The sequence below is a fragment of the Grammomys surdaster genome, unplaced genomic scaffold (assembly GCF_004785775.1).
Source record: "Grammomys surdaster isolate TR1022 unplaced genomic scaffold, NIH_TR_1.0 229, whole genome shotgun sequence".
In the NCBI taxonomy this organism is placed as follows: domain Eukaryota; kingdom Metazoa; phylum Chordata; class Mammalia; order Rodentia; family Muridae; genus Grammomys; species Grammomys surdaster.
In genome coordinates this window covers 1,693,826-1,716,182 of record NW_021604674.1, presented here as the reverse complement: position 1 = coordinate 1,716,182, position 22,357 = coordinate 1,693,826, and the positions used below count along the sequence as shown (strand labels likewise).

The 22,357-nt window shown below is 42.9% G+C and overlaps 1 protein-coding gene across 5 annotated transcripts in view; it reads right to left on the bottom strand.

Moving 5' to 3' along the window:
- Pcgf5 (polycomb group ring finger 5) overlaps positions 1–22,357 on the bottom strand; it is a 102,909-nt gene that overhangs the window by 40,339 nt on the left and 40,213 nt on the right. For 3 of the 5 annotated variants that reach the window (XM_028773525.1, XM_028773522.1, XM_028773526.1), the window contains exon 1: positions 89–138. The exons of the other annotated variants lie outside the window; for them this stretch is intronic. The gene's annotated coding sequence lies outside the window, so the exon portion shown is untranslated. Of the gene's footprint in view, positions 1–88; positions 139–22,357 lie in introns of those variants that run through there. 5 annotated transcript variants of the gene reach the window in all.

The following is a 22,357-nucleotide window of genomic DNA, read 5'->3' as shown; positions in this document are numbered from 1 at the left end:
CCAGCGCCCGGCGCGGCAGGTGTCTGGGGCGCCGCGGCCGCCGGCGCAAACTTGGCGCGCGGCCGGGCCGCCCCCGCGCGGTACCTACCCAGCGGCCGCCGCCGCTCCTCAGCCCGCCGGCGCGCCCGCCTCCGAGCCCGGGAAAGCGAAAGAGAAACAGCGCCCGCCGCGGCCTGTCTGGTCCCCCGCGCCCTGTCCGCCCTCCCCCAGCAGGCGGGAGCGCGCGGGCTCCGCGGGGCCACTCGGCTCTGGCGCGATAGGGCGCGGCGGGCCTCGGGGCCAGGCCGGTGCCGCCTCCAAGGGCAGCTCCACCCACCTCCAACCGCCAGAGCCGCCCGCCTGCCCGCAGGCCACGCCCCTCTCGCCGACCACGCCCTTTCCTCGTGGGCCCCGCCCCTTCCCGCCGGCCACGCCCCCAGCCCACGCCCGCAGTCTCGTGCTCCTCCTAGGCGCCTGGGACACCCTGAGTGCCCTGCCCCTCCACCCTTGTTGCTCCCGTGTGACACGTAGCTGTGGCCAAATTTCATCTCTGTTCTTATCCTCGCCATCCCTCTGAAGGTTGTTTTCAGTCTAACAATGACCAGTATGTTTTTCCTAGCCGGTTCAAAAGCAGTGGTCAGAGTTGAGAACTGAGTCACCTCACTAAATTTTCTCTTTGGGGCAGTGAGATGGCTCAGCCGGTTAAAGATGGTAAAGACACTGGAGGCCACGCCTGAGGACTTGATCAATCCTCAGGATTCAATGGAAGGAGAGAATGGACAAAGACTCCTGCAAGTTGTCTTCTGACCTCCACAGGGGCAAGGTGTCACAAGAGTACCCGTGTAAATTAAACATAATTTAAAACATCGAAGAACTGTTTCATAGGAGGCATTGTTCTCCATACTGGACCCAGGGGGCTGTAGTGGACATGAAGACATGTCTTGCTTGACCCTTATTTAGAAATCACTATTGAACCTGTTGCAATATGGTGAGTGTAGCAATCAGCATCACTGACAAATACAGGTAAACTGAAAATTTGTGTAGGGAGTGAGGACCATAAGTGGTAAAAATTTATTGCTGTTTGCAAGGTTCAAAACAAACAAAAAAACCCCAGTGCTCTTTCTAGTGGACTTTGAGACTTCCAAGACACCATTCATTGACAGAAAAGGAGGATTTCTTGAAAGGTGTCCTGGACTCCTCTCCTACTGCTTTCCCCAAACTCATAAATTCCTACTGAGCATAACGTAGATCCAGTGCTTCACTTCTCAGAGACTATAATCTAGGATTGTAGGCAAATCAAAGCAGCCATCACTTACTGACCAAATAAATATCAAAGGAGACTTCTCCAAAGGGCAACTGCAAAGCAACCTTCAAAGTTACACACCAGAAAGAAAATAAGAGCTGCAATTCCAGCATCTCTTTTGTAAGAGCTGGAGCAAAGGTGGCTAAAGAATTCAGAGAGAATGCAGAGCATTTGCTTTATCTCCTCCAGACAGGCAGAACCTCTGGCTACCGACAGATTGTGGAGGTGACCTCAAGCACAAAACAACAATCCAGGCGCACAGGTGTCCAGAGATATACCTCAAATTTAAAATGCATGGAGCAGAACAGGAAGCTTTTAAAACCATTTTTATAACTGAACAGGTAAATTGGATGCAGGTAAAACAAACTCATTTGAATATCACCGGAGGAAGAATACATCTTCTGATAGAGTTTTAAGTGATTATAATCTTCTTAAGGGTCCCTTTTGGAAACTGATTCCAGGACGGGATGACTTCTATGAGACACCGCAATTCTAGTAAGCAAAAGCAAACAAGTCAGGTCAAGTGACTACAGGCTTCACGTCTTTCATACTGAACATGTCCTAATGTCAAAGGTCAACCTATTTCTAGTATGTTTAAAATATGCAATGAAACTGAACACTAAATTCTACTAAAATAGGAAATGGAAGACCCTGCTATATATATGGTAGCACGCACAAAATGGCTTAATATCGTTCTAGTTTGTGTCTGAAATGATCTTTTCCAGGAGTAACAAACAGTTGGAGAACTCTGAGAGGAATGCAATTGGCGATCAATACATGAGCTAGCCAGTATTTTCAGAAGTGATCTTGATCTTGGACTCAAAGAGGACATACACAAGCAAAGGAGGGAGGGAGTGCTAATATGTAAGTGGTAGGCACTCCCTGGCGGTGGATGTGGAAATGGAGATTCAGAAGTAAGATGGTGGGGCTGAGAGATGGGATTGGGTCCCATCCTTTGTGAGGACACCTGTGTTTTGTATCCCTACACACATTTGTAGTCAAACAGTATCTTACTCATTGTTTTATTGCTATGAAGAGGAACCAAGACCAGGGTAACTCTTCTAGAGGAAAAAGATTTTAACTGGGGACTTACTAACAGCCTCAGGGACTAGCTCATTAACCATCCTGGGAGGGGAGTTGGTGGCAGGCAGGTGTGAAGTAGCAGGCTGGAGAAGTAGCTAAGAGCTACTTCCTGATCTGTTAGGCCAAGAGAGAGACTTGGGTTTGGCATGTGCTTTTGAAACCTGAAAGGCCACCCGTGATGGGCTTGATGACTAAGCATTCAAATATATGGCTCTAATGGGACCATTCTTATTCACCAGTTTGTGACTTCTTCTCTCTCTTCTTTAGTAACCATCTCGATTCTCTTACCCCAAAACAGTAAAAAAAGAAAAAAAAAAAAAGCAACTGGTTTGCTTGCATAGCAGGTACAAAACTATAGGTCCAATTCCCAGTGCTTCGAGAAAATAAAGCAAGAATAAAACCCACAGAACTGTAACCTAAACCATCCTGCTTGCTCCGGCCACTGTCATCTCTTCCCTTCATACTCAGTAGACTATGAAGCAGCCCTGCTCACAGAGCTGTCACCCTGTCCCCACCAGCAGAGCCACAGGACTCCTAACTACAGTGTGCCACATCTTGCCCCCTTGTTTTAAAAGAGCCCTTTGTTCTTAAGAGAATGCTAAAACAGTTGATATAAGGCCACCCCAGATCCCTGTCACCTCTATAGTCCCTCATGACTTCCATGATCCAAGTTTTAATGGACCCCGTTGAACTCTGGCTAGCTAAATGGTTGGTCTTCTTACAATCTGACACCCTAATCTAATCTTCTCAATCTTGCCTACTCCTGTGAAATCTGAACAATCCTCATGTACTTTCTAGGTATCCACTGATTTCAAATGACATCTTCTAGACACCTCAAAGCTCCGAGCCTTCTCTATAGACACAGACCACACATATACACAACAACATATTTCTTTGTATGTGTCTGTGTGCATGGTGTTTTCACCTGTGTGGGTGCGTGTGTACAAGTATGTACATGCATGTGGAGGCCTAAGGTGGATGTCAGGTATGTTTCTTGATCACTTCCAACAATATCCATGTGGCATGTCTCTGATGGAACCTAGAGCTTGCTCATACAGAGAGCTCCAGGATCTGTTTGGGTCTCCTGAGTACTGGAATTACCGGTGGGCTGACATACCTATCCAGAGCTTATGTGGATACAGGATCCAAACTCTGGTCTTCACGGTGCTTGGCAAGTGCTTTACCTGCTGAGCCATCTCCTCAGCCCCAAGTGCCACAGTTGATTGATCACATGGATCTTATTCTTTCAAATCACCTATTCCTCCCCCCCCACCCAACTTGGAGTGTCCAATTTATTGAGTAGTCTGAAGTAGAATGTGAGAGCAGGGTATTTGCCCTGACTATGCATCCCCAGTGCAGCAAATACTAAAAAAAAAAAAAAAAAAAAAAAAATGCTTATGAAACAAACAAACAAACAAACTACCTGAATAGTTACATTTGAGGACAGATCTTCGATTTTATTTTTTCTTCTAGGGTGAATCTTCACAGAATGTGATAGAGGTATAATCCCTGCCTTCCAGGACTGTTAATTAAAATCACACCAGGGAGTGGAGACTTACCCACAGGAAAGAGGTATATAGAGATATATCAACGACGTTAACATATATCAACGACGTTAACGGTGTTAAACAGAACACGAGCAAATGAGAGCAACTGCAGGTAAAAGCAGCAGCAGGTAAAAGCATGCAGGGGTCAAGAGGTCAGTCCCATGTCCCCACCCTGCCTGTTAGAAAAGCCACCAGGGCAACCTCAAAGGGTATGGATCTGAGGGACAAATGGAAAAGCCAGAGAGAACCTAGCAGGGGAATGGCAGAGACAGGAACAAGACTAAGACTCTGAAACAGCAAGCATGCTTTCCTTTTTGTTGTGCTCCTATGTGTATGGATGTGAGTGTGTAGACAGGACAGCATTTTGTGTCTCCATGCTTCCTCACCTCGTCTTTTGAGACACTCCTGAACCCGAGTCACACCAGTTGGTACACAGTGAACTCTGGGGATCCACCTCTAGCCTCAGCGCCCTAACAAAACTCAGCTGTTACATGGGTGCTGGTGACCCAAACTCAAAGCCTCACGCTTTCGTGGCAGAAACTTTAACTGCTGAGCCATCTCCTTAGCCCAATATTTTAAAGCCCTTTAAGTGTACTATGCTAACATGAAAAGTCAACGTTTTTTCCCCCTCCTTTGGAAAGTGGAGGTGGGTGTGGACGACAAACTTAGTTTTCCTTACTATGTTATTAATGGTTGGATGGAGCAAGTTCCAGTCATTCTTGAAGACTGACAACAGAACTGAGGGGCTGGAGAGACAGCTCAGGGGCTGAGAGGTCTTCCGGAGGACTTGTGTTCCATTCCCAGTTTGAATTCCAACTAGTGGCTCACAACTAACTTTAGACCTAGGGGATCTTATACCCTCTTCCCGCCTCCACAGGCACTGCAGGCATGTGGTGCACAGATAAACACACAAACAAAACACTCCTCTCACAAACATGAACACATACACAAAGAATACAATTGAAATACTATCAAACTATAAGGAAAACTGAATTCTTGCAATCATCAGGACTGTGACATTTCAAACCTGCAAGAGGTTAGACTGACGTCCTGGGGTGATGAATGGGCAGGAATATTAAAGGTAGAAAGCAAGACTAATTTTCTAAATCTCCAGGCAGAGTATTTATTCTAAGTGAGGAGACTCTGTGCAATTCCAGCGACATCCACAACCAAATACCAGAAAGATAAATGCCAGAAAAAGTTTTTTTTTTCCTTTTATCGATGGCTGTTGGTAAGAATTAAACAGCAGATCTAGCATCAAGAGACCAGTTTTATTTTCATTTACCTTTTATTTGAAAAGTTTAAGTTTATTCAGTGCACACACCAGCCAGTGTGAGTAACTGTGCTGTGGCAAACCTTCATACACCTCTACAGTACGTGACCTCCACAGTGTGGAGGTCAGAGGACAAATTTTAGAAGTCGGTTCTCTCCTTTTACTGTAGGTTCTGGGCTCAGACTCAGGCCATGGAGCCTGCATGGCAAGCACCTTTTCTTGATGAGCTCAGCCATCTCACAGGCTCAAGAGCCCGTGTTTTGGTACAATAAGCCAATCCCTTTAGTTTGTTTTCTTCCTATGAGTATGGAGATTACTTCTTCTTTTGGTGAAGGGGAGCATTTGGGATCAAACACCCCAAAGGTGGGCGGTGCTTATTATGTTAGGCAAGTGAGCTACACCCCCAGCTAAACTCTGAGGCTATACCATTGTCTTAACCATTATGCACAACAAGATTCTTTTTACATATTGTTATTGTAACTAATCTGATTGAGATGATCCATGAAAGGAGGCAATGGTCAGGAGGTACTCCTTCCTCTTGCCCTGCAGCACGCTCAAGCATTAAAACTAAGACAGAGAATCGTAAAGATTCCACTAGGAAACTAAAAGTTTTTTTTGTTTTTTGTTTGTTTGTTTTTGTTTTTCGTTTTTTTTTTTTTTTTGAGACAGGGTTTCTCTGTGTAGTTCTGGCTGTCCTGGAACTCACTCTGTAGACCAGGCTGGCCTCGAACTCAGAAATCCGCCTGCCTCTGCCTCCCAAGTGCTGGGATTAAAGGCGTGCGCCACCACCGCCTGGCTTAAAGTTTTAATAACTAGGTCAATATTAAGAATTTACTTACTTCCCTCTACTGAGGGAGTAACAGAAGTTGGTCCCCATCTCCCAATAAGATACAGATTCTCCATCTGGGGAGTTACTGAGCCTTCACTTGAGCTACCTATCCCACAGCTGCCAGGATCAGCAGACTCCTAAGTCCAAAGGAAGAAAGGCTCAAGAAGGAGACAAGGCTTCAGCGAGGAGTCAGCAGCGGACTGTTAGGTAAGTGGTGTTAACCGGCCAGGCTGAAGAGGAGGAAGAGGTGGACATTGGGAGGAGGAGGAGGAAGAAGAGGAGGAGTAGGAGGAAGAAGAGAAGAAGAGGAGGAGGAAGAAAAGGAAGAGGAGGGAGAGGAAGAGGAGGAGGACGGAGAAGAGGAGGAAGAAGAGGAGGAGAAAGAAGAGGAGGAGGGGGAGGGGGAAAAGAGGAGGGGGAGGCAGAGGAAAGACCCAAGAGGAGAAGCTCCTCTCCCTCCTCTCACCATCCAGTCTTGGACCTTGAAGCTCACTCAGATGGAGAGGAGGAGGGAGGGGAAAAATTACTCTTAAAAAACCTAGAGGTAAAATAGTTTTGTCGTTTTCAGGTATTCAAGGACTTAATGGCTGACTACCTTAGATATTTCTTTCTTCCTGTCTAGGTTTTAGAATGCTAGAGATGAGGTCTAATTTAAAACAGGGAGACTCGGGCTAACTCTTGGATTTCGGAAGTCACAAACCTTTGGAACCACAGTAACTTCCTCTTCGTAGCTCAAGAGGAGAGAAAGACAATCTGTCTTGAATAGTTACCTCTGTTGTGAAGAATTATCTTATCCACCTAGAGACAGTCTCTCCAGATACGAAATCTATGTCTTGACAAAAAGTCAAATAAAGAGCACCAGCGTCAACGCATCTTAAGAAAGGAAGCACATAGAAATATACGTTGGCCACATGGACAGTGACCAGAGCATAAGTTCCAGAAGGGCAGGGCTGTATATATCTAGAAATGGACACATACATATGCCGCCCACGCTAATCCCTATGGTGGAGCCTAAAATGCACCAGATTCTTATGAAATGTTTGCTGAATGAATCCATGAGCAAACAAGGAAAGGAACAGCATCCACCTTTGCAGGCATGGCTGCTTATGTTCAGATCATGATACAGTTGCTCCTGGGTTTATGTTCCAGGCCAAATAACCAGCCATGCCTCAGTTTTCTCATTAGTTGAATGGCCCTGATAGGAGGAAGTGCACATCACATAGGAGCTTTGTGAATTATGTGGGATCACGCCATGGTTTCACTGACTACATGTTCAACAAAACATGCTTTGGATTAACTTAAAATTCCCACGTCTGTACTCTCCCTTGCTATGGAGATACAACAATAATAGGACATTTATTTAATTAAAGTCCCTTGCACAAACAAATGGTCAGAAACAGATTTCTTCATACACTTGGCCTCCTTTTAGTACACGACAGGAGGAAAAACAACCTGATGAGCTCACCTGCAAGGTGTCTGCTTTTCACCCTCCAGGAATTTAAAGCTAAGATTGCTATTTATCAGGCAAATAAGTAATATAAATCTTGGCTTAAACTGGTTATCACAAGGTGAAATTAAGAAATGGATATACACATACGTCTAGTTTCACACAGATTCAAGATTTTATTTCCCCCACTTTCAAGAAAGTGACAACAAATGTCAGTCAGAAACTTTCTGTCCTCTTTGTTAAGGATCTTGACTTCTCATCTCTCATTTCAAAATACCCGGAAGACCTAGTGATGTTTAAAGGTTCCCTTCCTCCATTTTGTCTGGGATTCTTGGGTAATGACCTAAAAGAGAACAGTAAGCAATCTACTCAAGCTGGCGTGCCTTTTGTGGTAGCTGTAGCCTCAGGGTAGCTGGCTGTAGCAGCCAGATCCTGGCTAAGAGACGCTGGAGGCAACCGGGGAGATAGCCCACAATCTTTCCACCTTTGAAAAACAGCAGCTGCAACCAGGTAGGGCGCCTCTGAAAATACTGACATTGCAGCTGCAGATCTAGATCTGCCTGATTGGCTGGCGCGAAGGGGGTCTGCTCTGAGAGTGTGTGACTCAACAAGACTTCAGCTCTAGACAGATATAGCACTCCTGGTGCCTAGCTTTTGAGGATGACTATAACGTGCAATCTCAAGGCATGTTGCAAAGAATCACCAAGATGAAGGCCCATTCATTACCTCTATCATTGGTGAGTTATGAAAAGCTTTGTTAGCAGATCATTTCAATAGTATCCTTTTAATTGAGAAAATGTTCCCAAATTCAAAGAGAAGTAAATGCATATACTCTTATCTTTTCAAAAGCAAGTGCTGTTTAGGAACTGTGGCTCCTGATTTGCATTTACAATGATGTCACTTCCTTGAACGCTAAACAAATGTTGGGTGTCACTAGGTGCAGGGGAAGGTCACTGGGACTTGGTAACTATAAGTTGGTAGGTCTTCACATCCCTTAGGGTGTCTCTTTAATTCTTTGATCCTCTTCACAGAGGAAGGCTTACGTTTGAAGTGAAGCAATTCACTTCCACTACTAGAAGGGGAAACTTTCTGTAATTCTAAACAGAATTTAGCAGCACAGACATGAAGTCTGTAAATACTGATGTTTACAAACATGAAGCCTTTATATCAATTAAGACAGCTCACATTAGAAGCATCCAGCAACCAACTAGTCATTAACAAGCCAAGCAAGTAGAACTTGTAATACACATACTTGACACATATATAAACATGCCATGTTTTTCTTCTTGGTTTATAAACTTCAGATGCACTTTATATAAAGTTATTAACTTATATGTAACATAACTTTATTGTACCATTATCATGTGTTAAATGCTATGTTAAATATTACACACAGATTTATTTCAAATGTCAACTGTGGGGAACTATCTGCTCTCCAAAGCAATTTCAAAACCTTCGAGTCTTAACTTTCAGTAGAAATAAGTTCTTCAAAGATATAGCAAGTTAGAATGGACTGACTGGCCAGAAGACTAAAGGCTGCAGTTTCATGTGACCTACATCTGGAGAAGACAAAGGAGGACATCGGTCCAGAGGTTTTCCTACTTAATTAAAGGAAGAAGAAACGAAGCGCTACCGAATCTCTGTTTGTATTAGTGATTATAAACCATACTGATTTTCTGTAAACTCACCTTCTATTATAGTCAATTCCAGATATCCTTTTGGATTAGGTCGTATCAATCAAATACTTCTATCTGGCATGGAACTAATTTGCATTGCAGATAGCCAAATTGTTACTGCAATTGGTTCATACATATTTATACACTCATAGTATGGTTTAGAGACAACACCTTGACAAATAGATATACTTTCTCAAGCATTACAGAGACTTTTTTTTTTTTCTATTCTCTGCTTTGGAGACAAGGTTTGACTATGTTGCCCATGCTGAGAGCAAACTCACTACATAGCCAAGCCTAGCCTGAAACTAGCAGTCATCCTGTCTCTGGCTCCCAAGGACCAATATTATAGCTACCAACCATCAACAATAACATTTTTAACTGGCTCATATTTTTACATTACATAGTACAGAAATATCAAGATGAATGAACAGCTTTATTGATACCAGAAAATGAGTGGCGTACTTGGAAGGCTATAAAAGAAGCTACTAGAATTTGTTAAGTCTTGACTCTTAAGAACACTTAAGCCGAGCGGTGGTGGCGCACGCCTTTAATCCCAGCACTTGGGAGGCAGAGACAGAAGGATTTCTAAGTTTGAGAGTTCGAGGCTAGCCTGGTCTACAGAGTGAGTTCAAAGACAGCCAGGGCTACACAGAGAAACCCTGTCTCGAAAAAAACAACCCCCCACCAAAAAAAGAACACCTAAGTACTAGGAAGAAAATGTCTTACGCCAGACATGAAATCTAATATTCAAAATAATTTACTATTTTCATACTTGCTCTAAAGATTTTTTTTATTATGAATATGAGGGGTTTGCCTACATGTATGCCTATGTACCGTATGTGTACCTGGTACCTATGGAAGCCAGACAGTTGTAAGCTGTCATGTGTGTGACAGGAATCAAAATTGGGTCCTTTGGAAGAGCAGTCAGTGCTCTTAACAACTGAGCCATCTCTCCAGCCCCCTCTAAATAACTCTTTAATTGGTCAGTATCAGTAGTTCTAACCACGTTCTGTTTTTACGATCACTGGGGAGGAATTCTAAGTATATTTCTTTGTGCATGCTTGTGTGCTTATGTGTGCATATACAGGTGTGGGTATGTGTTTGGAGGCCAGAGGTCAAACCTGAGTATCTTCTTTGTTTATTCTCTACCTTATCTTTAGGGACAGGCTCTCCCACAGAGCCTGGTGCTTATCTATTGACTGGACTGGCTGATCAGGAACTCACGAGACAGCCTGTCTCTATTCCCCCATCCTCAACAGCACCAGGATTACAGGCACCTATGAGCACTGTCTGGGGATCTGCCCTCAGGTCCCCACGCTTATGAGGCAGGCATTTTTACTTTCCAAGGCCTCTCCTGGAACCATCAAGTGCATGTCTCTGCCTTGCATAGTTTGGTGGTGTTGCTGCCAAGGCAGTTTGTGTTCTCTGTTCTGAATAGGATGGGAGATTCAGCCTTCGAGGGTTGGCTTCGAGTGAAGACCCTCCAAATAAACTAGAAAAGTGATCCAAACCAACAGATGTAAAACCACAACTCGGAAACGTGGGAACCCAGGCCATGTGACGTCTTCGGAAGTTCACAACTCCTCATCTCCTAAACCCAACCCCATACTGAAATAGGAAGAGTTCTGGGTAAAGAATTCCCACCTTACTGCAGAAACGATCGATCGGTGATGTGAAAAAGAACAGGAACAAATGCATGGATGAACTCAGTCTAGGACATGGGGTGGAAAGGTAACAACACAGGTGAAGACGTCAGCCAAATGGATGGGCAAGACGGCAGGATACACAAGAAAGTCATAAACGGGGAGGACAAATGCAGAAAGACGGCAGGATACACAAGAAAAGTCACAAATGGGGAGGACAAATGCAGAGGGAATGGAGACTGGGAAACAAATAGGAAACGCTACAAATAAAAACTCAACAAATCAAATTAAATATGGCGAGAAAACATCCCCAATAGGCCAAACAGAAGGAAGAATATCAGCGATGAACACACTACAGTGAAGCATTCATGAGGTCAATGATAAATGCGCATGACCGCACTGTATGAGAACTCGGGAACATAATCAAAAGACCAGACTTAAAAATGTACAGCATAGAGCCGCAGCAAATCCGAAAGACTTGGAAAACATATTTGACAAAAGTACAGCAGAAAATTTATAAAATCTAAAGAAAGAAATGAATGCCCAAGCAGAAGAGGCATTTAGAAGACAGAGGGAGATGATCAAGACAGAACCTTGTGATGTCACACTATATTTAAGATGCCAAGAGGACACTGCAGCCAGGTGTGGTGGCACATGCCTTTAATCCCAGCACCCAGGGAAGACAAAGGCAGGCTAATCTCTTTGAGTTCAAGGTCAGCTTGGTCAAACAGTAAGCTCTAGGCTAGCCATACTTTATAGTGAGACCCTGTCTCAAACACAAAACAACAACAAACAAAACAACAGCAAAGCAAAAAAACCCCAACTCATTTATAAAAGCAAACACTTCAGAGTGACAGTGCAGCTTACCAGAGAAACCCTAAAGACCAGAAATAAATGGAGCAACACACTTTAAGTTGTGAAAATAAATACCTGCAAACAACTCTATTATATCCAGCACAGCTTTCTTTTAAAATTGATGAATAATATTCCAAGATAAACACAAATAAGAAAGTGCATGATCACCAAGATATTTAAAGGAATACTATAACCAAAGAAGAGAACACAGGAGACAATAAATTTTCAGGAGAAATAGATGAATTGGCTCCTACAAGGACTCTATCATGCCCAATACAGAAGACAGGAAAATCCCTGATATTACGTCGGAGAAGGAAGTAATAGTAACCAACCACCATCACCATTACCAAAAAGAATAAGCTCTCAACAACTAGTAAACATTTTCCAATAATAATTTAATCACTAATACCCACATATTACTAATGAAGAAGGGCAGACAGGCTGATTCGATTTAAATAACTAGAGTTGGGTGTGGTGGTGCATACACCTTTAATCCCAGTACCAGGGAGGCAGAGGCCAACAGATCCCTGTGACTTCTAGGCCTGTCTACATAAGACAGGTAGAACTGCACAATAAACACAAAACTGAATCCACTGGGCAGTGCTTGCCAGGCCTTTAGGCAGGGGTAGGGGAATCTCTATGAGTTTTAGGCCAGCCTGGTCTACAGACATGGTTCCAGGAGAGCCATGGCTACCCAAAGTAATCCTGTCTTGAAAAACCAAAACCAAAGAAAATCAACTGAACAAACAAAAACTAGACTCAACTTCCTATTGTCTCTGAGAAACAGATCTAACTAGTGAATACATCCATGCACTGAGTCTAAGGATAAAGCCACTCTGTCAAGTAAATGGAAGGACCGCCCCCAAAAGCTAAGCTGGTGTGGCTATTCTGATATTTGATAAAGTAGACTTTAAACAAAAATTAGGCAGAAGATATAAATATCTTCAACACACATTAATAAATAAAAAATCATAAAGGAGATTATAACAATTACATTTGTACCAAACTTTGAAGCTCCTAATTTTATAAAACAAACATTAACAAACATAAAAGGTAAAGTAGGCCCTGATACTGAAACAGTGAGTGATTTTCAATAACTTACTCCTATCTTTAGTTATCAAAGCTAAAGATTGACAAAGAAACATCAGAGTCAAGCTATGCACTAGATCAAATATACCTGCAAGGTTATCTACAGAATATTCCTTCCACCAATCAGATAAAGAATATGCTTCCTTCTCAGTAGGTCATAGAGTCTTTCCTGATATAAACCATACTCTAGACCACAAATCAGGTCTTAGCAATTAAAAACTCATTTCTTGTATCCTCTAAGATTATAGTGGAATAAAACTAGGAATCAACATCAAGAGAGATTACAAAGCAAAGCGAAGAGGAAGAGCTGCGGAATCGTTACCAAATGAAAGTGAATAAGGAACTCACTAGAATCTTTGATAAACACTAAGAAAGTTCTACGAAGAAAGTTTATACTTATGTGCTTTCATTAAAGTCACTATGATCCTAAAGAAAATACAATAATGGCGTGCCCCAAGGTCGTAAAAATAACAAAACAATCCCCAAAGCAGCAGACAGCACAGAGTAATACCGATCAGGGTAAAAACTGAGAATAATACACAAAATCAAAGAATTAATTCTTTGTAAAAACAATCAAGAATGACAAACCTTTAACTAAACTACCAAAATATAGAGATTGAAACCCATTGCATTAAAGATGAAAAAGAGGGCACTGTAGCAAATTCCAACAAAACCCAGGTCATCTTGAGACAGTATTTTGACAATTTGTACTTCAGAAAACCTGGGGATTTTAGAAATTTTCTAGAAACAGATAAATTCCTAGTCATATATGAATGACCATAATTAAATAAAGAAGGTATAATGACTGAGGAGACTCTTCCACAAATGTTCCTCACGGTCATAAAAAAACAGAAAGGCATTTACACTAACAAAATTCATTCTACAAAGCCAACATTACCCTGATTCCAAAACTGGATAAGCACACGACAGCAAAAAAGAAAAACACATGCCAATATCTCTAATATTGGTACCAAAAAATAAATCTCAATATAATTCTTACAAACGAAACTCAATAATACATTTAAAAAAATCATATATCACAACTAAGGTGGGTTTATTTCTGGGAAGGAAAGACTGTCCAACAGTTGCAAATTAATCAATGTAACAGCACATAAATAGATTTAGGGACAGAAATCACACAATCATTTCAATCGATGCAAATGGCCTTAGTCAAAGCTGAGTGTCAGTTCATAATAAAAGCCCTGAAAAAACTGAGATTAGAAGAAACATATCCCAACATAATAAAGATGATGCATATTGGTCAGAGTTCTCTAGGGTAACAGAACACACAGGATGGATCTCTCTAAATACATATAGAAAGGGAGTTTGTTAGAATGACTTACAGAGTCCAGCTAATTCATTAATGGCTGGCTATGGAGGTCCAAGAATCCAGTAGTTAGTTCACGAGGCTGGATGTCTTAGCTAGTCTTCAGTATACACTGGAATCCTGAAGAAATGGACTCTAATGCCAGTGAAGGAATGGGCTTGCTAGAGAGGTAAGAGCAGGCAGGCAAAGAACAAAAACGTCCTTCTATGTCCTTAGATAGGCTTCTAGCAGAAGGTATGGCTCAGATTAGAGGCGGGGTTTTCCCTAATTCAAAGGATATGGATCAGAAGTGGATCTTCCCACTTTAAATTAAGCAAAAATCCCTCACAGGTGTCCCTCCATTTTCAAGTTTATTAATTCCAGATATGGTCAAGGTGACAACCAAGAATGGCCATCACACCTTACATGACAAACCTATAATCAACAATATACTAAATGGAAAAACCGATAGCATCTCCTCTAAAATCTAGAATGAGACAAGAACTTCTACCCACTCTTATCCAATCTTGCCTGAATCTTAGCTAGAACAATAAAAAGGATTCAAAATAAGACAGACGACCCGATCCTATGATTAAAAGGCTCTACTAGTGTGATGGTTTGTATATGCTTGGGCCAGGGAGTGGCATTATTAGAAGCTGTGGCCTTGTTGGAATAGGTGTGTCACTGTGGGCATGGGTTCACCCTAGCAGTCTGGAATTCAGTCTTTTACCAGCAGCCTTCACTTGAAGATGTAGAATTCTCAGCGCTGCCTGCATCATGGCTGCTTGGATGTTTGCTCCCACCTTGATGATAATGGGCTGAACCTCTGAACCTGTAAGCAAGCTCCAATAAAATGTTCTTTTTTTTTTTTTTTTGGTTTGGTTTTTCAAGACAGGGTTTCTTTGTATAGTCCTGGCTGTCCTGGAACTCACTCTGTAGTCCAGGCTAGCCTCGAACTCTCGAACTCAGAAACTCGCCTGCCTTTGCCTCCCAAGTGCTGGGATTAAAGGCCTGTGCCACCACCGCCCGGCTTAAAATGTTGTTCTTATAAGAGTTGCCTTGTCATGGTGTCTGTTCACAGCAGTAAAACCCTAACTAAGGCAACTAGCAATCACTTAGAACTGGTAAACGTATTGAATGCATTAGTAGAATAGAAAGTCAACAGGTAAAAGCCAGTAGCTTCATTATTTGCCAACAGTGGATCTTCTGAGAAAGAAACAGGGGGATAAAAATCTCTACTTAAGGGTGCATGTCAATGGGGCAAAGGGAGGAGATAGGAGCCATATGGAAGTATAGTATCTTAAAACCCAAATGAAAATTGCGAAAGGGGGACTGAAGACAGTCCTCCTGTACAGTTGAATGGCAATGCTCCTTGAAGCAGTGGGTTACTGAACATGGTTCCCAGTCATGAAATATTGCCAGAGAAGTTGGTGAGGGAAGTCTGGGCCCTAAACTATTGTGGCTCTTGTCAGCCCTCCTCACTGCTGGGATGCTTGTTGTCGTTTTCAGCTTAGAACAACCTAGAAATATCTGGGATGAGGAAACATCAACTGAGGAACTGTCTTCAACAGTCTGGCCTGTAGTCATGTCTGTGGTGCATTTTCTTGATTAATGGTTGATGTGGAAGGGCCACGTTTATTGGGGTGGACCACCTTTGGGCAGGTGGTCCTGGGTAGAAGCAAGCTGAACTAGTGTCTTAGTTAGGGTTTTACTGCTGTGAACAAACACTGTGACCAAGGCAATTCTCATAAAGGACAATATGTATTTGGGGCTGGATTTCAGGTTCAGAGGTTCATTCCATTATCATCAAGGTGGGAGCATGACAGCATCTAGGCAGGCATGGTGCAGGCAGTGCTGAGAGTTCTACATCTTCATCTGAAGGATGCTATTGGAAGACTGACTTCCAGGCAGCTAGGGTGAGGGTCTTAAAGCCGACACCCACAGTGACACACCTACTCCAACAGGGTCACACCTTCTAATAATGCCACTCCCTGGGCCGAGCATATACAAACCATCACAGCAAGCCATGGAGAAAAAGCCAGTAAAGAGTGTTCCTTCATGGCCTCTGCTTTAGTTCCTGCCCAGAGGTTCCTGTCTTGAGTTCCTGTCCTGATTTCCCTTAGTAATGGACTGTGAGCAGAAGGTGCAGGCCAAATAAACCCTTCCCTCCAAAAGCTGTTTTGGGTAGTGGTGTTTTTAACACAGAGATGGAAAGCAAAGTAAGACATTTTCCCAACAGATCTAGAGGATAAGATCTCTATTGTAGAAGACACCAAACACTCTGGATGTGAGACATAAAGAAAAGCAGGAAAGAAGCGAGCTACAAACATTGTCCCTGCTCACTAGCATTAAAACCACCAGGCTGAGTGGGCCACTGCACAAGAAAAAGCATCATGGATCTTTCCATGCTGTGAATGTTAATCAGAAGGCCAACCTGCCAGGCAAGACCTACCCATGAGTGTAACAGCTCGCAGCTTGACTGTTGTGGAGATAACCAACTTCTCTTGGATTAGGTTTGAGGCTTGCTTCATAAGGATGGGGAATCCACGCTAGGAACCATAAGCTGAGCTAACAACCCAGGTCTGGGGAAGTCAATGGCCCAAGTGAATAACTTATTGATGTTAAAACTAAACTCCCTTCTAAATACCTATGTTTGTATCTTTAGACAAAAGCCAATCCTTGTTTTTATCAGTGACATCTCTCCTTACAATGAGCAGTGGTGAATGCAGAGACTTACAGTAGCCCAAGATGCTGGGCTCAGTCCTAAATAAGGCATTCACACCACCCCTTTAAGACTCAGAGAACATTGTGGAAGAGGGGTGGGAAGTATGTAAAAAGAATATGAGGTGAAGGGCTGTAAAATGCCATCCTCTAGACTTTATACAACTGTTGTGATCATTAGCTAATAACAACTGTGCAAACCTCCTTTTCCCATACAAGACTGGCCTTGAGAAAAGAGAGAGGCTTTGTTGGTGTCTTACCCTTTACTCATGAGCTACTGGCTAAGATTCTGAGAGGGTGTCCATAATTAATTACCTGCTCTGCTGAGCCACCAGGCTCCTATAGGTAGCTTCATACCCATTGTCTTAGTGTTTTACTACTGTGAACAGACACCATGACTAAGGCAACTCTTATTAGTACAACATTTAATTGGGGCTGCCTTACTGGCTCAGAGGTTCAGTCCATTATCACCAAGGTGGGAACATGACAGCATCCAGGGAGGCATGCTGCAGGCTGAGCTGAGAGTTTTACATCTTCATCTGAAGGCTGCTAGTAGAATACTGGCTTCAGGCAGCTAGGATGAAGGTCTTAAATCCCACACCCACAGTGACACACCTATTCCAACAAGGTCACACCTACTCCAACAGGGCCACACCTTCTAATAGTGCCACTCCCTGGGCTGAGCATATACAAACCATCATATTCCACTCCCTGGGCCCCATAAGCTTGTCCAAACATATGAGTCTATGGGGGGGGTCATACCTAAACAGCATAATAAAATATACATTTTGTCCTACTTCAAAAGTTCCATAGTCTACAGCTGTCTCAACAATGTTAAAAGTACCAAGTTCAAACTCTCTTCTGAGATTCATCCAATCACTTAACTGTAATTCCCAAAGCAAGACAGGAAACCAGATGGACAAACTCCAAACTCTGCCTCTCCATGTCTGATGTCAAAGCAGTCTTCAGATCTCCAACTCCTTTCTCATCTTTGTTGATTACAACAAAGCACTTTCTCTTGAGCTGGTTCCACTCCCTGTTAGAAGCTTTCCTCAGTAGGTATCTAAAGGCTCTCGCATCTTGAACATCTTGGGGCCTCCAATGCTACTTTACACCTTCTTGTTCCAATGTCTGGGATCCACACATGATCTTCTGGGCTCCTCTAAGGGTCTAGCATCACTTCTCCAGCTCTGCCCTCTGTAGCACTCTAAGCTACGCTGATTCACTCCACTGCTGCTGCTGTTCTTGGTGATCATCCCATGGTACAGGCATCTACAATACACTGGGGTCTTGTGCTGCAATTAGGCTTTACCAATAGCCTCTCATAGGTGCCAAGCCTCTCCTCATGGTGCCAAGCCTCAACTCTTTTACATGACTCCTTCAGTTCTGGGCCGTCAACTGCAACTAAGGCTGCACCTTTACCAATGACCTTCCATGGCCTCTCACAGTGCCAAGCCTCAGCTGGTCTTCATGACCCCTTCATACCTTCAAAACCTGTACTATCTGTGTGACTCTTACACATATGGCTGCAGCATGAGGTACAACCTTGGCTATTTCTGGAACACAGCTTCTTTGTGCAATTTCTTAGCTCCAGCTAACTAGCATCAATTATCCCAGTAGTCCCTTTTATTCTGGACCCTAAAGCCAGAGCCACACATGGACAAAGCTGCTGAGTTCTGCTGTTTGCTGGGGCTCAAACATGGCCCCCTTGTTCTATTACTTTATCTCCAGCTTTCTGTTTTCTAAATCCTTCACTGCCTAAGCCTGGCTGCCCTGGAACTTGCTTTGTAGGCTGACTTTGAACTCAGAGTTCTATTTGCCTTTCTCTTGAGCACTGGGATTAAAGGTGTGATCCACCAAGTCTAGATTTTACATTTTTCTTACCTAGAACTTGCTCTGTTCCAGGCTGGCCTTGAACTCAGAGACCTGCTTGTCTTTGCCTCCTGGATTTAAAGGCTTCTGCTACCATGCCTGGACCTAAATTTAGTTGGGTGGGATCCTGATCCAAGGTCACTACTCCCTTAATTCAATTTAATATCCTTGGACATAGGATTCGGCTCCAATTCACTTCCTGGTGCCCCATTAAAAGTCAAACCATATATTTTATATTTTTCCTTTCTCAGCTTGCTATGCTTTATTTTATTTATGCTCTTCATGAGACTTAACCAGAGAACAAAGTCTAGGATGGGTGTTTCTGAGACTTCCCTTGTCAATGCAATTAATGTGTGTCTCTTCACCTTAGCCTCAGGCAAACTCTTTAGATGAAGGCAGAAAGAAGTAGCCATATTCTTTTTTTGTGGCATAATTCAAATCACTCTCAGTAACAAAAGTCTTCCATATTCCTATAGGATAGACTATTATGCCCTATTTAAAGCATTCTACTGCTTTCCAAATCCAAAGTCCCCAAATCCACATTCTTCCAAACAAACGCATGGTCAGGCCTATCATAGTAATACCCCATTTCCCAGGTACTAACTTCTGTTTTAGTTAGGGTTGTACTGTTGTGAAAAGACACCATGACCAAGGCAACTCTTATAAGGACAATATTTAATTGGGGGCTGGCTTACAGGTTCAGAGGGTCAATCCATTATCATCAAGGTTTGTGTGTGTATGGCCCCCATAGACTCATGTGTTTGAATGCTTTCTTGGCCCTTAGGGAGTGGCACTATTAGGAGGTACAGCCTTGTTGGAGAAAGTGTGTCACTGCAGGGATGATATTTGAGTTCTATATTCACAATACATACAGTACGGTACGCAGTCCCCTTCTGCTGCCTGTAGATGAATATTCGGAATTCTTAGCTCCTTCTCTAGCACCATGTCCGCCTGGATACTGCCATGCCATGGACTAAACCTCTGAACCTGTAACACAGCCTCAATTAAATGTTTTCCTTTATAAGAGTTGCCATGGTCATGGTGTCTCTTCACAGCAATAAAACCCAAACGAAGGCACCAAGGAAGTGACAAAAAAATCTGCAATGGAAAATTTAAAACCCCGATAAGAAACATGGAAGAGAACACTGGAAGATGGAGATATCACATACGCTCATGGATGGGCAGAATTAATACTGTTATAATGTTGTATTGCTGTACATAATCTACAGATTCAATGTGGTCCCCATCAAACTCCTTACAGAACTAAAGAAAAACGATCCTAGCTGGGTGGTGGTGGCGCAGGCCTTTAATCCCAGCACTTGGGAGGCAGAGGCAGGTGGATTTCTGAGTTCGAGGCTGGCCTGGTCTACAGAGTGAGTTCCAGGACAGCCAGGGCTACACAGAGAAACCCTGTCTCGAAAAACCAAAACAAACAAACAAACAAACAAACATCCTAAAATCCTAAGTGGGGGAAAAAACCCACAAAATAATCCTTAGTAAAAATGAAGTTCTGAAAATACCACAATACCAATCTCAAATTACATTACAGAAGCGCAGCTAACCAAGCAGCATGAAGTGACATACAAAAAAAAAAAAAAAGCAAACCAGATACTTACACTAATAGTACAAAGGACTCAGAAATAAACCCCCACACTTACAGTTATCTAATTTCTGACAAAAGTGTCAAAAATGTACATGGAAGACAGACTTTTAAACAAATTATGGGGGCAAAACTAGATTCCCACCCCATGTGTGAAAGAATAAAATTACAGTCGTGTATACGAGTCAATTTAAAACAGATCAAATACCCTAACACAATGCCTCAAACAGAACTGCCTGGGGGAAATTCAGGCAAAACGCTCCAAAGGCACAGGTATAGGCAAGGATTTTCTGAAGAGGACTCTGAAACCACAGGAAATAATTCTAAGAACTGCAAGATGGGATTGCATCAAGTCAAAAGGCTTCTGCACAGCAAAGGAAACCATGATCAAAGTGAAGATCCAGCCTCCAGGATGGGAAAAGCTGCCCCAGGTAAATGCTTTCTTCTAGAAGGCTTGCTGTGGTCATGGAGTCTCTTGAGCAACAGAACACTAAGACAAAGATAGTCAAGAAAATCAACTACGCTGTAAATTATGTTAAATGAACTAAGTCCAACTTATAAAGGAAAATACCATGTTTTTTCTTTTACATGTACAACCTAAATTTAAATGCATGTGTATGTGTATATTCATATGTTTGTACTGTGTGCATATATGGGCTCTGAAACCAGAAGGACTATTAGAAAAGAGGAAGAGACCTAAAGTGATGGGGGAGGCGGGAAATAATGTCATACATAGATAGTATGAACATAAAAGCAGAGTCTATATACAGAAGAAGGGAACCAGAGGGTGGTTAAGGGGACCCAGGATCACTTGGGTTAAAGGTACAAACCAGAACAGAGTGTGACACGTATGTATAAAAACACCAATGACAAAACTTGTTACTTTGCATGCTAACTTAAAAAAATAAAAAACAAGAAAACCTTGAGCTATTGTCTTCATACAGGGAGCAATGTCCCATTTTCTTATTTACTCTCCAACCAGAATTAGCATGCATTAGTCATTAAAATTGGGTTCTGCCACTCTTCTAGGGATAGTCACAGTTATTTTCTATTTAGATTTATTCAGAAAAATTCTCTATCTCATCTCTGTCAGTAGAGGAGCTTCCAGCTATACAATATGAAATGTTTATATTGTTAACAAAAAAATAAATAAGCAAACATGTAGTGCTAGCTATGCCACCCACTTCCTCCCACTGACCAGAAGTAGAGCTCTCTGCGGCTACTGAACACCTCCTCACAGCCACGGTCAAATCATTTCACTGTGACTGTTGCTCAAATCTGCGACCTGCAGGTGTGCAGGAAACAGAACGGTACCCTAGTACATCTAGTGCCCTGTGCCTTCCTGTGTCCAGAAATTCGCTGGAAATCAGGGTGACGCCTCTCAAACCCCATCCTTAATACCACACAGGTGAACAGCGACCCCACGAGACTTCAGTCAAGGCCGATTTCCCCAAGCGGTTTCCACTTTTTCCCTGCTCATCAGCTAAGCATGAAGGTGTCCACCATTTCCTCTGCCTTGTATTTCTCTGATCACTTATGAAGTCCGTGAGACAAACACAACTGCTTCGTTCGTCCTGTAAATGAGACTTCCCGTGGCAACGAGGATGAAGGTGGTGGTGTGGGCCCTTCCTGGTGCTTCTTCGCTGCCCCGTCTCCTGTGTCCTGCCCTAGGGTGGAGCTGTCAGATCTTAGCTCTACTCTTCCCCATGAAAAACCTTGCTTATGACTCAAATACACAGTGATCATAAAATTCCAGCCTTTGCCCACCCTGCTCCCCCTTCTCCTCCACCCTTCTTTCCTCCACCCATTTAGCCCAGCTGAATCATCCAAGATAGCTCCTTTGTCCTCTCCACCTCACAGACTTCTCCTGTGTGAGGACCGCTAGAGACTCCACACTTTAAGGGGCTTTGAATCAGTATCGATGTTCTTGTTTATTGGGATCAGGGAAGGTGGTAAATAACAGGACGTCAAGAGGCTGGTGCATACATTTTGCAGGCCTTCAATAAATGCTGGCCGAGTTTACAATCATTCCTACGGCAATACAGTAAGTTACACTAACACAGTACACTTTCATAAAGTAACAGTCTGAGGGACAAACTCAAGGTATTTCAGGAAACATTAAAGGTACCACTTA